Genomic DNA, 11,296 nt, shown 5'->3' on the forward strand with positions numbered 1-11,296 from the left:
TTCAAGCTGATGGTATGGAGTTTCTCTTTTATGTGAAGGTGGACGGGCAATTCTTGGAGTTTCTTGAAGAGTGGGGAAACATGACCTGAATGGTTTTGTAGGAAAATGATCTGGGAGGCAGCATAAAGTATGGACTGGAGTGGGGAGAGACAGAAGACTGGGAAGTCAGCAAAGAGGCTGAGGCAGTAATCCAGGAGGGATAGGATGGGTGATTGTATTAACAGGGTAGCAATTTGGATGGAGAGGAAAGGGCAGATTTTAGCAATGTGAAGGTGAGACCAACAAGACTTGGTGACAGACCGAAGATGTGGGTTGAATGAGAGAGATGAGTCAAAGATAATGCCAAGGTTATGGGCTTGTGAGACAGAGAGGATTCATTCATTCAATTGTATTTATTGAGCGCTTACTGTGTGCAGAGCACTGTACTAAGCACTTGGGAAGTACAAGTCGGCAACATATAGAGACAGTCCCTACCCAACAGAGGGCTCACAGTCTAGAAGGGGGAGACAAACAAAACAAAACATGTTATTGCTAATATGTCATATATAACATTATATTATATATTATATTACATTATATTATTATATTATATTATATTTTATTATAATTATATATTATATATAATGCTATAACATATTATTACTATTCTATTTTAAAATAAATAGAATAGTAAATGCATACAAGTAAAATAAATAGAGTAATAAATATGTACAAAAATATTTACAGGTGCTGTGGAGAGGGGAAGGAGGTAAGGCGGGGGGGATGGGGAGGGGGAGGAGGGGGAGAGGAAGGAGGGGGCTCAGTCTGGGAAGGCCTCCTGGAGGAGGTGAGCTCTCAGTAGGGCTTTGAAGGGAGGAAGAGAGCTAGCTTAGGAGGATGATGGTGCCATCTATAGTGATGGGAAAAACATGAGGAGAACAAGGTTTGGGTGAGAAGATAAGGAGTTCTGTTTTGGATATTTTAAGTTTGAAGTGTTGGCAGGACATCCAAATAGAGATGTCTTGAAAGCAAGAAGAAATGTCTGACTGTGAGATGGAGAAAGATCAGGGCTGCAGGTGTATATTTGAGAATCACCTGATTAGAGATGGTAGTTGAAGCCATGAGAGTGAATGAGTTCTCCAATGGAGTGAGGGTAGATGGAGAATAGAAAGGGACCCAGAACTGAGCCTTGAAGGACTCTCACAGTTAGGGGGTGGGAGGAGGATGAGGAGCCTGTGAAAGAGACTGAGAATGAGAGGCCATTCATTCATTCATCCATTCATTCATGATAGGAGGAGAACCAGGAGAGGACAGACAGTGTGGCTCAATGGAAAGACCATGGGCTTGGGAGTCAGAGGTCATGGGTACAAATCCCAGCTCTGCCAATTGTCAGCTGTGTGACTTTGGGCAAGTCACTTAACTTCTCAGTCCTTCAGTTACCTCATCTGTAAAATGGGGATTAAGACTGTGAGCCCCTCGTGGGACAACCTGATCACCTTGTATCCTCCCCAGCGCTTAGAACAGTGCTTTGCACATAGTAAGCGCTTAAAGATGCCATCATAGTTATTATCTTCTAGACTGTGAGCCCGCTGTTGGGTAGGGACCATCTCTATATGTTGCCAACTTGTACTTCCCAAGTGCTTAGTACAGTGCTTTGCACACAGTAAGTGCTCAATAAATGAATGAATGAATGAATGACAGTGTCAATCAAGTCAAGGTTGGATAATGTCTCCAGGAGAAGGGGGTGGTCCACAGTGTTGAAGGCAGCTGAGAGATCAAGGAGTATTAGGATGGAGTAGAGACCATTGTATTTAGCAAGAAAAAGATGACTGATCACCTTTGAGAGGGCAGTTTCTGTGGAGTGAAGTGGGTAGAAGCCAGATTAGAGGGGGTCAGGGAGAGAATTGGAGGGGAGGAACTTCAGACAGTGGGTGTAGAGAACTCGCTCAAGGAATTTGGAGAGGAATGGTAGAAGGGAGTTGGAGTGATAACTAGAAGGAGCTGTGGGGTGAAGGGAGGGTTTTTTTTAGGGTAGTGAAGACATGACGATGTATGAAAGTAGTGGGAAAAAAGCCATTAGAGAGTGAGCAGTTGAAGATGGTGTTCAGGGAGGAAGAAGGAAGAGGGCAAGTGCTTTGATAAGGTGCAAAAGGATGTGTGGCCTAGTGGATAGATCATGGGTCTGGGAGTCAGAAGGACCTGGGTTCTAATGCAAGCTCTGCCAACTTGTCTGCTGTGTGACTTTGGGCATGTTACTTCACTTCTCTGGGCCTCAGTTACCTCATCTGTAAAATGGGGATTGAGACAGTGAGCCCTATGTGGGACAGGGACTGGATCCAACCTGATTAGCTTATATCTCCCCCAGCACTTAGTACAGTGCCTGATGCATTGTCTTGTCTTATGCTGTCAAGTCATCTCTGACCCATAGCGACTCCATGGACACATCTCTCCCTGAATGCCCCACCTCCATTTGCAATCGTTCTGGTAGTATATCCATAGAGTTTTTTTGGTAAAAATACAGAAGAGGTTTATCATTGCCTTCTGCACAGTAAACTTGAGTCTCTGCCTTTGACTCTTTCCCATGCTGCTGCTGCCCAGCACAGGTGAATTTTGACTTGTAGCCTTCCACTCGCTAGCCACTCCCCAAACTAGGAATGGATTGGGTATGCCTCTGCTTGACTCTCCCTCACGTAGCCAAAACTGGTAGAGTACTGGAAATTCTCCAGGTGCGATCCTGAGAGGGAACCTGGCACATAGTATTTGCTTAACAAATACGATAAAATAAAGTAAAAATGTAGAGGGGGTGGATTTTGAGAGGAGGCAGGAGATCTCTTCTTGAGATGCTGCTGGGAAAGGTGGGAAAGTCAAAGAAGGGGCAGGAAGAGGGAGGGACTGGAGAGGAGCAAGGGAGATTTTAAGTTTTAGATTTTAGAGACCCTGTGGTCATCCATTCTTCTTGCAAGTCCCACCCAGTGCAGTTGTGTTGAAGTCGACATAGGTGGCTGACTGCAAAGAGACTGACTCCAACCCAGGATTTCATTTTGGTCGTGGTTTGTCATTTGATGTTCAATTTGATATTAAGGGATCTGTTCAGGATCTGTTGATGTAGCATCTGCGTGGGTCCAGGTCTCCCAGTTCTCCTATTCAGTAAAGGGATTTGGTAGGATATGAAGTTTCCCCAGCCATTCCTTCATTTTAACTCTGCCTGCCCATTGGATTGAATATGCTGGAAAACACAAAGCAGGTGTGACTGACACCCTGGTGAGGATTTTTACATATCAACAGCTGTCTGTTTTCATGTCAACCCTGCTCTCCTTTATTCTTGAACATCAGCCTCTTCACTCTCAAGGACCTAAAAATCTGCATTCAATTTAGCAGCTAATCACTGGGCCACCATATTAAGCAATTATTGCTGCTGAAAACTTCTGATATTACCCTTAACTTCTTTGACCCCACCATTAATCATCCCATCTCTGAACTTCCTTCCTGCCTGAGCTCCATCTCCCTCCACTCAACCCCTCCCCACCCCTCAAACCATCGCCTGCTCCCTGTCCCTCCAACCCTGTCCTTCTTTCTCAGCTTTGACTCTCATCACCACTGTGAGCCCGTTGTTGGGTAGGGACTGTCTCTATATGTTGCTGACTTGTACTTCCCAAGCGCTTAGTACAGTGCTCTGCACACAGTAAGTGCTCAATAAATACAATTGAATGAATGAATGAACCTCAGAGGCAGCCATTAGATGACTCCGATCCAAACCTTCCCCACCCTGTGCACCGTCTCCTCACCCAATCCCCTCCCCACAGCCTCAGCCAAGTGGGGCCTATGGAACCTCTCTTCTATCATGGGAAAGCTTTCCTTCACTTGTGACCTGTTCCGGAACTAGTCACTGTTCCTCTTTGCCATCACTGTATTCAGTGATTCACAGTCTGACATTTCTTCTTGCTTTCAAGACATCTCTATTTGGATGTCCTGCCAACACTTGAAACTTAAAATATCCAAAACAGAACTCCTTATCTTCTCACCCAAACCTTGTTCTCCTCATGTTTTTCCCATCACTATAGATGGCACCTCTCCTCCTTTTCCTCCCTTCAAAGCCCTACTGAGAGTTCACCTCCTCCAGGAGGCCTTCCCAGACTGAGCCCTCTCCCCAGATACACTGTCTCGCCTGCCGCTTTCTCCAGAGGATGCCTCACTTTCTCCCATTCCTCAAGACTCCTTCTTCCTCCCCAGTGCTACTTTCACATCATCCCACCTCCCACATCTCCAGTTACTACACAATCTCTACCTTCACCAACTCTGAAATTCTTCCTCACCTGCCTTCTCTCCCACACACCCACTCCCTGCAAATCTGTCCTGTTTCCCCACAGAGACCTCCAATTTTTGGCCCCATGCAATTCTTTGATCTCTATACCCAAACTACCTTCCCTTGACACACAAATTTACACTCTCAACAACTGCCCTCTCCACTCCACTGAACTCAACTCATTCATTCAATCGTATTTATTGAGCACTTACTGTGTGCAGAGCACTGTACTAAGCACTTGGGAAGTACAAGTTGACAACATATAGAGACGATCCCTACCCAACAGTGGGCTCACAGGCTAGAAAGGGGAGACAGACAACAAAACAAAACATATTAACAAAATAAATAGAATATGTACAAACAAAATAAAGTAATAAATACGTACAAACATATATACATACATACACATGCCGGGGGAGGGGAAGGACGTAAGGCGGGGGATTCATTCAATCGTATTTATTGAGCGCTTACTGTGCGCAGAGCACTGTACTAAGCGCTTGGGAAGTCCAAGTTGGCAACATATAGAGATGGTCCCTACCCAACAGCGGGCTCACAGTCTAGAAGGGGGAGACAGAGAACAAAACATATTAACAAAATAAAATAAATATGTACAAATAAAATAAATAGAGTAATAAATACGTACAAATATATATACAGGTGCTATGGGGAGGGGAAGGAGGTAAGGGGGGGGATTCATTCAATTGTACTTATTGAACGCTTACTGTGTGCAGAGCACTGTACCAAGTGCTTGGGAAGTCCAAGTTGGCAACATCTAGAGACGGTCCCTACCCAACAGCAGGCCCACAGTCCAGAAGGGGAAGACAGAGAACAAAACAAAACATATCAACAAAACAAAATAAATAGAATAAATATGTACAAATAAATACAAATTAAAAAGTACAAATAAATGTACAAATAAACAAATGTACAAATAAATATGAGCAAACATGTACAAATAAAATAGAGTAATAAATACGTACAAACATATATACAGATATACAGGGGCCGTGGGGAGGGGAAGGAGGCAAGGGTGGGTGGGGGAGGAGGGGTCTCTTCACCAATCTTGTACCACTAACCCACAGATCTGGACCACCTCCACAGCAAGCTTCCCCTGCTCCTGTGCATGAGGTTCAGAGAGCTGCTGGTGGAAATCCTGATATTAGGCCAATCTCATCCATCTCAAATACATCCTCACTTCCTTTAATTCTGCCCTCTCATCTATCTGGCAACATGGTTTCTTTATCCTTATCGAATTCCAAGCCTATTGCCCATGCCAGCTGTTTCAGACTTTTAGCTTCTTCCTCAAACTCCCTATCCCCCTGCCTCCTCCATCTCTTATCTCTGACATTTTGGCCACTTACTTTAATAATTGTGGTACTTGTTAAGCACTTACTATGTGCCAAGTACTGTTCTAAACACGGGGTAGATACAAGTTAATCAGATAGGACACAGTCCTTGTCCCACATGAGGCTCACAGTCTATTAGTTTTTATTGACTAAATTGAAACCATCAGGTGGGGTCTCCCTTAAATGTCTCCTACTCCTTTCAAGCCTTTCCCTTTTCCTTCCCCTTCTTTGACTCTCCACCTTTCCCAGCTCTCAAGACGAGATATCCTGCCTCCTCTCAAAATCTATCTACCTCCTCCATCTATGCCTATGACCCACCCTTTCCTACCTTATCAAAACACTTGCACCACCACTTTTTCCCTATTCAAACACCATTCATTTTCCAATGGCTTCTTCCTCACCATTTTCAAAACATACCCATGTATCCCCTAGCCTAAAAAACCCTTCCCTTGACCCCATGGCTTCCTCCAGTTATAACCCCATCTCCCTCCTATGATTCCTCTCCAAACTCCTTAAGTGAGTTGTCTAGTCCTGCTGCCTTCACTGCATCTCCTCCAATTATCTCCTTGTTCCCCTCCAATCTGATTTCTGCTCCGTTCACTCCAATGAAACTGCTCTCTTTCAGATCACCAATGACCTTCCTGCCAAATCCAATAGCCTCTACTCCATCTACTCTCAGCTGTCCATGACATAGTGAATCACCCCCCTCCCCCACCACACACAGGCAACTGCCCCTCTTTACCTTGAAATGTTATCTAACTTTAGCTTCACTAACATTGTCCTCTCTTGTTTCTTTTCCTATATGTCAGGCCACTCTTCATCTCTTTTGCAGGCTCCTCGACTGTATCCCTCTCTCTAAAAGTCAGAGTCCCTTAAGGCCCAATTCTTGGGTCCCTTTTTATTCATTCATTCATTCAATTGTGTTTATTCAATCAATCAATCAATCGTATTTATTGAGCACTTACTGTGTGCAAAGCACTGTACTAAGCGCTTGGGAAGTACAAGTTGGCAACATATAGAGACAGTCCCTACCCAACAGTGGGCTCACAGTCTAAAAGGGGGAGACAGAGAACAAAACCAAACATACTAACAAAATAAAATAAATAGAATAGATATGTACAAGTAAAATAAATAAATAAATAAATAGAGTAATAAATATGTACAAACATATATACATATATACAGGTGCTGTGGGGAAGGGAAGGAGGTAAGATGGGGGGATGGAGAGGGGGACGAGGGGGAGAGGAAGGAAGGGGCTCAGTCTGGGAAGGCCTTCTGGAGGAGGTGAGCTCTCAGTAGGGCCTTGAAGGGAGGACGAGAGCTAGCTTGGCGGATGGGCAGAGGGAGGGCATTCCAGGCCCGGGGGATGACGTGGGCCGGGGGTCGATGGTGGGACAGGCAAGAACGAGGTACGGTGAGGAGATTAGCGGCAGAGGAGCGGAGGGTGCAGGGTGGGCTGTAGAAGGAGAGAAAGGAGGTGAGGTAGGAGGGGGCGAGGTGATGGAGAGCCTTGAAGCCCAGGGTGAGGAGTTTCTGCCTGATGCGCAGATTGATTGGTAGCCATTGGAGATTTTTAAGGAGGGGAGTAACATGCCCAGAGTGTTTCTGGACAAAGACAATCCAGGCAGCAGCATGAAGTATGGATTGAAGTGGGGAGAGACACGAGGATGGGAGATCAGAGAGAAGGCTGATGCAGTAGTTCAGACGGGATAGGATGAGAGCGTGAACGAGCAGGGTAGCGGTATGGATGGAGAGGAAAGGGCGGATCTTGGCAATGTTGTGGAGCTGAGACTGGCAGGTTTTGGTGACAGCTAGGATGTGAGGGGTGAATGAGAGAGCCGAGTCGAGGATGACACCAAGGTTGTGGGCTTGTGACACGGGAAGGATGGTAGTGCTGTCAACAGAGATGGGAAAGTCAGGGAGAGGGCATGGTTTGGGAGGGAAGACAAGGAGTTCCATCTTGGACATGTTGAGTTTTAGGTGGCCGGCAGACATCTAGATGGAGATGTCCTGAAGGCAGGAGGAGATGCGAGCCTGGAGAGAGGGGGAGAGAGCAGGGGCAGAGATGTAGATCTGGGTGTCATCAGCGTAGAGATGATAGTTGAAGCCGTGGGAGCGAATGAAGTCACCAAGGGAGTGCATGTAGATCGAGAACAGAAGGGGACCAAGAACTGAACCAGCGCTTACTGTGTGCAGAGCATGTACTAAGCACTTGGGAGGTACAATTCAGCAACAGAGACAATTCCTGCCCACAGTGGGCTCACAGGCTAGAATGGCGAGACAGATATCAAAACAAGTGAACAGGCATCATTATAAGTAAATAGAATTATAGATATTCTACATCATTAATAAGAATAAATAGAATTATAATTATAAACATGTACTTATATACACAAGTGCTGTGAGGTGGGGAGGGGGGGTAGAGCAAAGGGACTTGGCACTTACTATGTGCCAAGTACTGTTCTAAGCACTGGGGTAGGTACAGGTTAATCAGATAGGACACTGTCCCTGTCCCACATGAGGCTCACAGTCTATTAGTTTTTACTGACTAAATTGAAACCATCAGGTGGGGTCTCCCTTAAGTGTCTCCTGCTCCTTTGAAGCCCTTCCCTTCTCCTTCCCCTTCTTTGACTCTCCACCTTTCCCAACTCTCAAGACGAGATCTCCTGCCTCCTCTCAAAGTCTATCTACCTCCTCCATCTATGCCTAGGATAGTCAGGAGGGTCAGGAGAGTCAGGATGATGGGGAGGAGGAGGGAGCAGAGGAAAAGGGGGCCTTAGTCTGGGAAGGCCTCCTGGAGGAGGTGAGCTTTCAGTAAGGCTTTGAAGTGGGGAAGTATGCTAGTTTGGTGGATTTGAGGAGGGAGGGCATTCCAGGTCAGAGGTTGGGCCTGGGCCAGGGGTTGACTGTGGGCCAGATTAGAATGAGGCACAGTGAGAAGGTTAGCACTAGAGGAGTGGAGTGTGTGGGCTGGGATGTAGAAGGAGAGAAGGGTAGTCTCCATCTATACCCACTCCCTTGGTGATCTCATTCACACCCTAACTACCATCTCTACATGGATGATTCCCAAATCTGCCTCTCCAACCCTTGTCTTTCTCCTTTGCAGTCTTACATTTACACCTGCCTCCAGGATATATCTCTTCTGGGATGTCTTCTAGACTGTGAGTCCGCTGTTGGGTAGGGACCATCTCTATATGTTGCCAGCTTGTACTTCCCAAGCGCTTAGTACAGTGTGCTGCACACAGTAAGTGCTCAATAAATACGATTGAATGAATGAATGTCTCACCAACACCTCAAACTAAATATGGCAGGGAATTTGTCTCATTCTTCTGTTGTAGTTTCCCAAATGATTAGTACTACTACTGCATTACTATTACTACTACTACTTCTACTATTATTCCTCTATTTCTATTACTACTACTTGTCTGTGGCTAGGGCAAAAATATCTTCACTCTCCACCAGTGTTGTCATAGTGTGTTCAAAGTCTGTGTTCAGATAGAATGTCTTTAATAGCGCATGAAAATTTTTGGTTTTGTAATGAACTGCATAGCCTTGATTCGCTTCCATTTTGGAATGTCTTACTGTTCACGGCTCCAGTCTAGATCATTCACAACTTAGGCTTCTGAGAGTCTCTCTTTCCTCAGGATTATGAGGTGCTGGACTGCATGGTTGATATAATGTCTGTTTTATTGCAATTGAACTAGGACCTGTGGGTTCCACTAATATTTCCCAGTGGCTTGACATCTGCATGATAGACTATATTTTACAGAAATGCCCATTCGCTGTTTACACTGGAGACTGCAGTTGGGTTACTGATTCTAACAGGGCTGCCTGTGACCCTGCTACTCAGCTTCTTACAGATGACTCATTCTTCACTAGCTCAGCATTCAACTCCCTTGGTGGTTTGGAGGCCGAGTTTCAATGCAAGCTGCTGTATAGTCAGCATGAGTCTGAAGTGCATTGGTAGTGGTCCACCCCACACTCTGTTCCAGGCTTAGATTCAGTAAAACAAAAACTCCTCACTATTGGATTAAAAGCTATCCATCACCTCGCCCCCTCCTACCTCACCTCCCTTCTCACCTTTTACAGCCCAGCCCGCACACTCCACTCCTCTGCTGCTAACCTCCTCACTGTGCCTCATTCTCGCCTGTCCCGCCGTCGACCCCTGGCCCATGTCCTACGTCTGGCCTGGAATGCCCTCCCTCCTCACATCCCCCAAACTAGCACACTTCCCCACTTCAAAGCCCTACTGAAAGCTCACCTCCTCCATGAGGCCTTCCCAGACTGAGCCCCCTTTTCCTCTGCTCATCCTCCCCTCCCCATTGCCCCTACTCCCTCCCTCTGCTCTACCCCCCTCCCCACCCCACAGCACTTGTGTATATATGTACTTATTTATTATTTGATTAATTTTATTAATGATGTGTATATATGTATCTATAATTCTATTTATTCATATTGACAGTATTGATGTCTGTCTACTTGTTAAGTTTTGTTTTGTTATTTGTCTCCCCCCTTCTAGACTGTGAGCTGGTTGTTGAGTAGGGATCATCTCTATTTGTTGCCGTATTGTACTTTCCAAGTGTTTAGTACAGTGCTGTGCACACAGTAAGTGCTCAATAAATATGATTGAATGATTGAATGAATGAAGCCATTTTTCCTTCAGTATCTTCTGACACTGTGGGATGCAGCCAGTGAGATGCCACTTCTTCGATCTCAGGAACTCCTCCAGGAGGTTTCAACTGGGAGTTGGAGATAGTGTCCATGGTCACGAGCTGATGATTGGCATATTCACTGAGCAAAATTAAACCATTTTTGTTGGTTTTACCAATCTCATGTTATCCAGTGGCTTTTCTCCACATTTGGGCAAAGCTATCAACTTGAGCATTGAAATTTCCTATTGTAACCAGTTTCATGGAAGTTGGGTCTTCTGTGATCAAGTCCATCTAATGCCCAATGTTGTACCTCTGCTGCTGCTTCATTGTTCAGGCAGCCAGTATCCATACACCTCCTTACCCAGGACTCTGTTTAGGGTTGTCAGGGTATATTCCAGTGCCAACCCTGTGACTAGCAGCCCAGATTGGTTGAGTTATGGCTTCCATCTGGATGTGGGAGAGAATGTCTCTGGGCACCCTTTACCCCTATACCTACCTTCAGCACCTATTAAGAGCTGGGGAGGCAGTGGCCATCTGAAATCCAAGACTGTTGCCTGGACTTGGGGTGGTGTGAGGCCTGCCCCCCCGAAGCACTATTCATGTTAATAGAAATGCAGTCAATGCTGTTAACCTTGGATTTTTGAATTTTTAATTGGCTCCTACTGGTTGCAAATATATTCTTTTTTTTTAGTGTGTCTGTTCTCCAGCAAACCCCTTGTGGGATTGGAGTCATTTCTGCATTATTTGTCTTGTCTCTACCCTAGGGCCTGGTCCAGTGCTTGGAACAAGGCCACTAAGGAAAACAGATAAAATATTTGCCCAGTCTCCCATGGATCACAATAATGAGGAAGTATTCCTTGCAACATGAAACAATCCCTATGAAACGTTTTTGTATTCTGGGAATGTTGTAACTGGGGAGGAGACCCAGCTGAGCTGTATTTATAGGAGAGCTGGATCTGAGGGAACTCACTCTGCACTCGCACTGGCTTCTACCCCAGCTGACCAACTCTGACCTG

This window comes from Tachyglossus aculeatus, chromosome X1, assembly GCF_015852505.1.
Source record: "Tachyglossus aculeatus isolate mTacAcu1 chromosome X1, mTacAcu1.pri, whole genome shotgun sequence".
Lineage (NCBI taxonomy): Eukaryota > Metazoa > Chordata > Mammalia > Monotremata > Tachyglossidae > Tachyglossus > Tachyglossus aculeatus.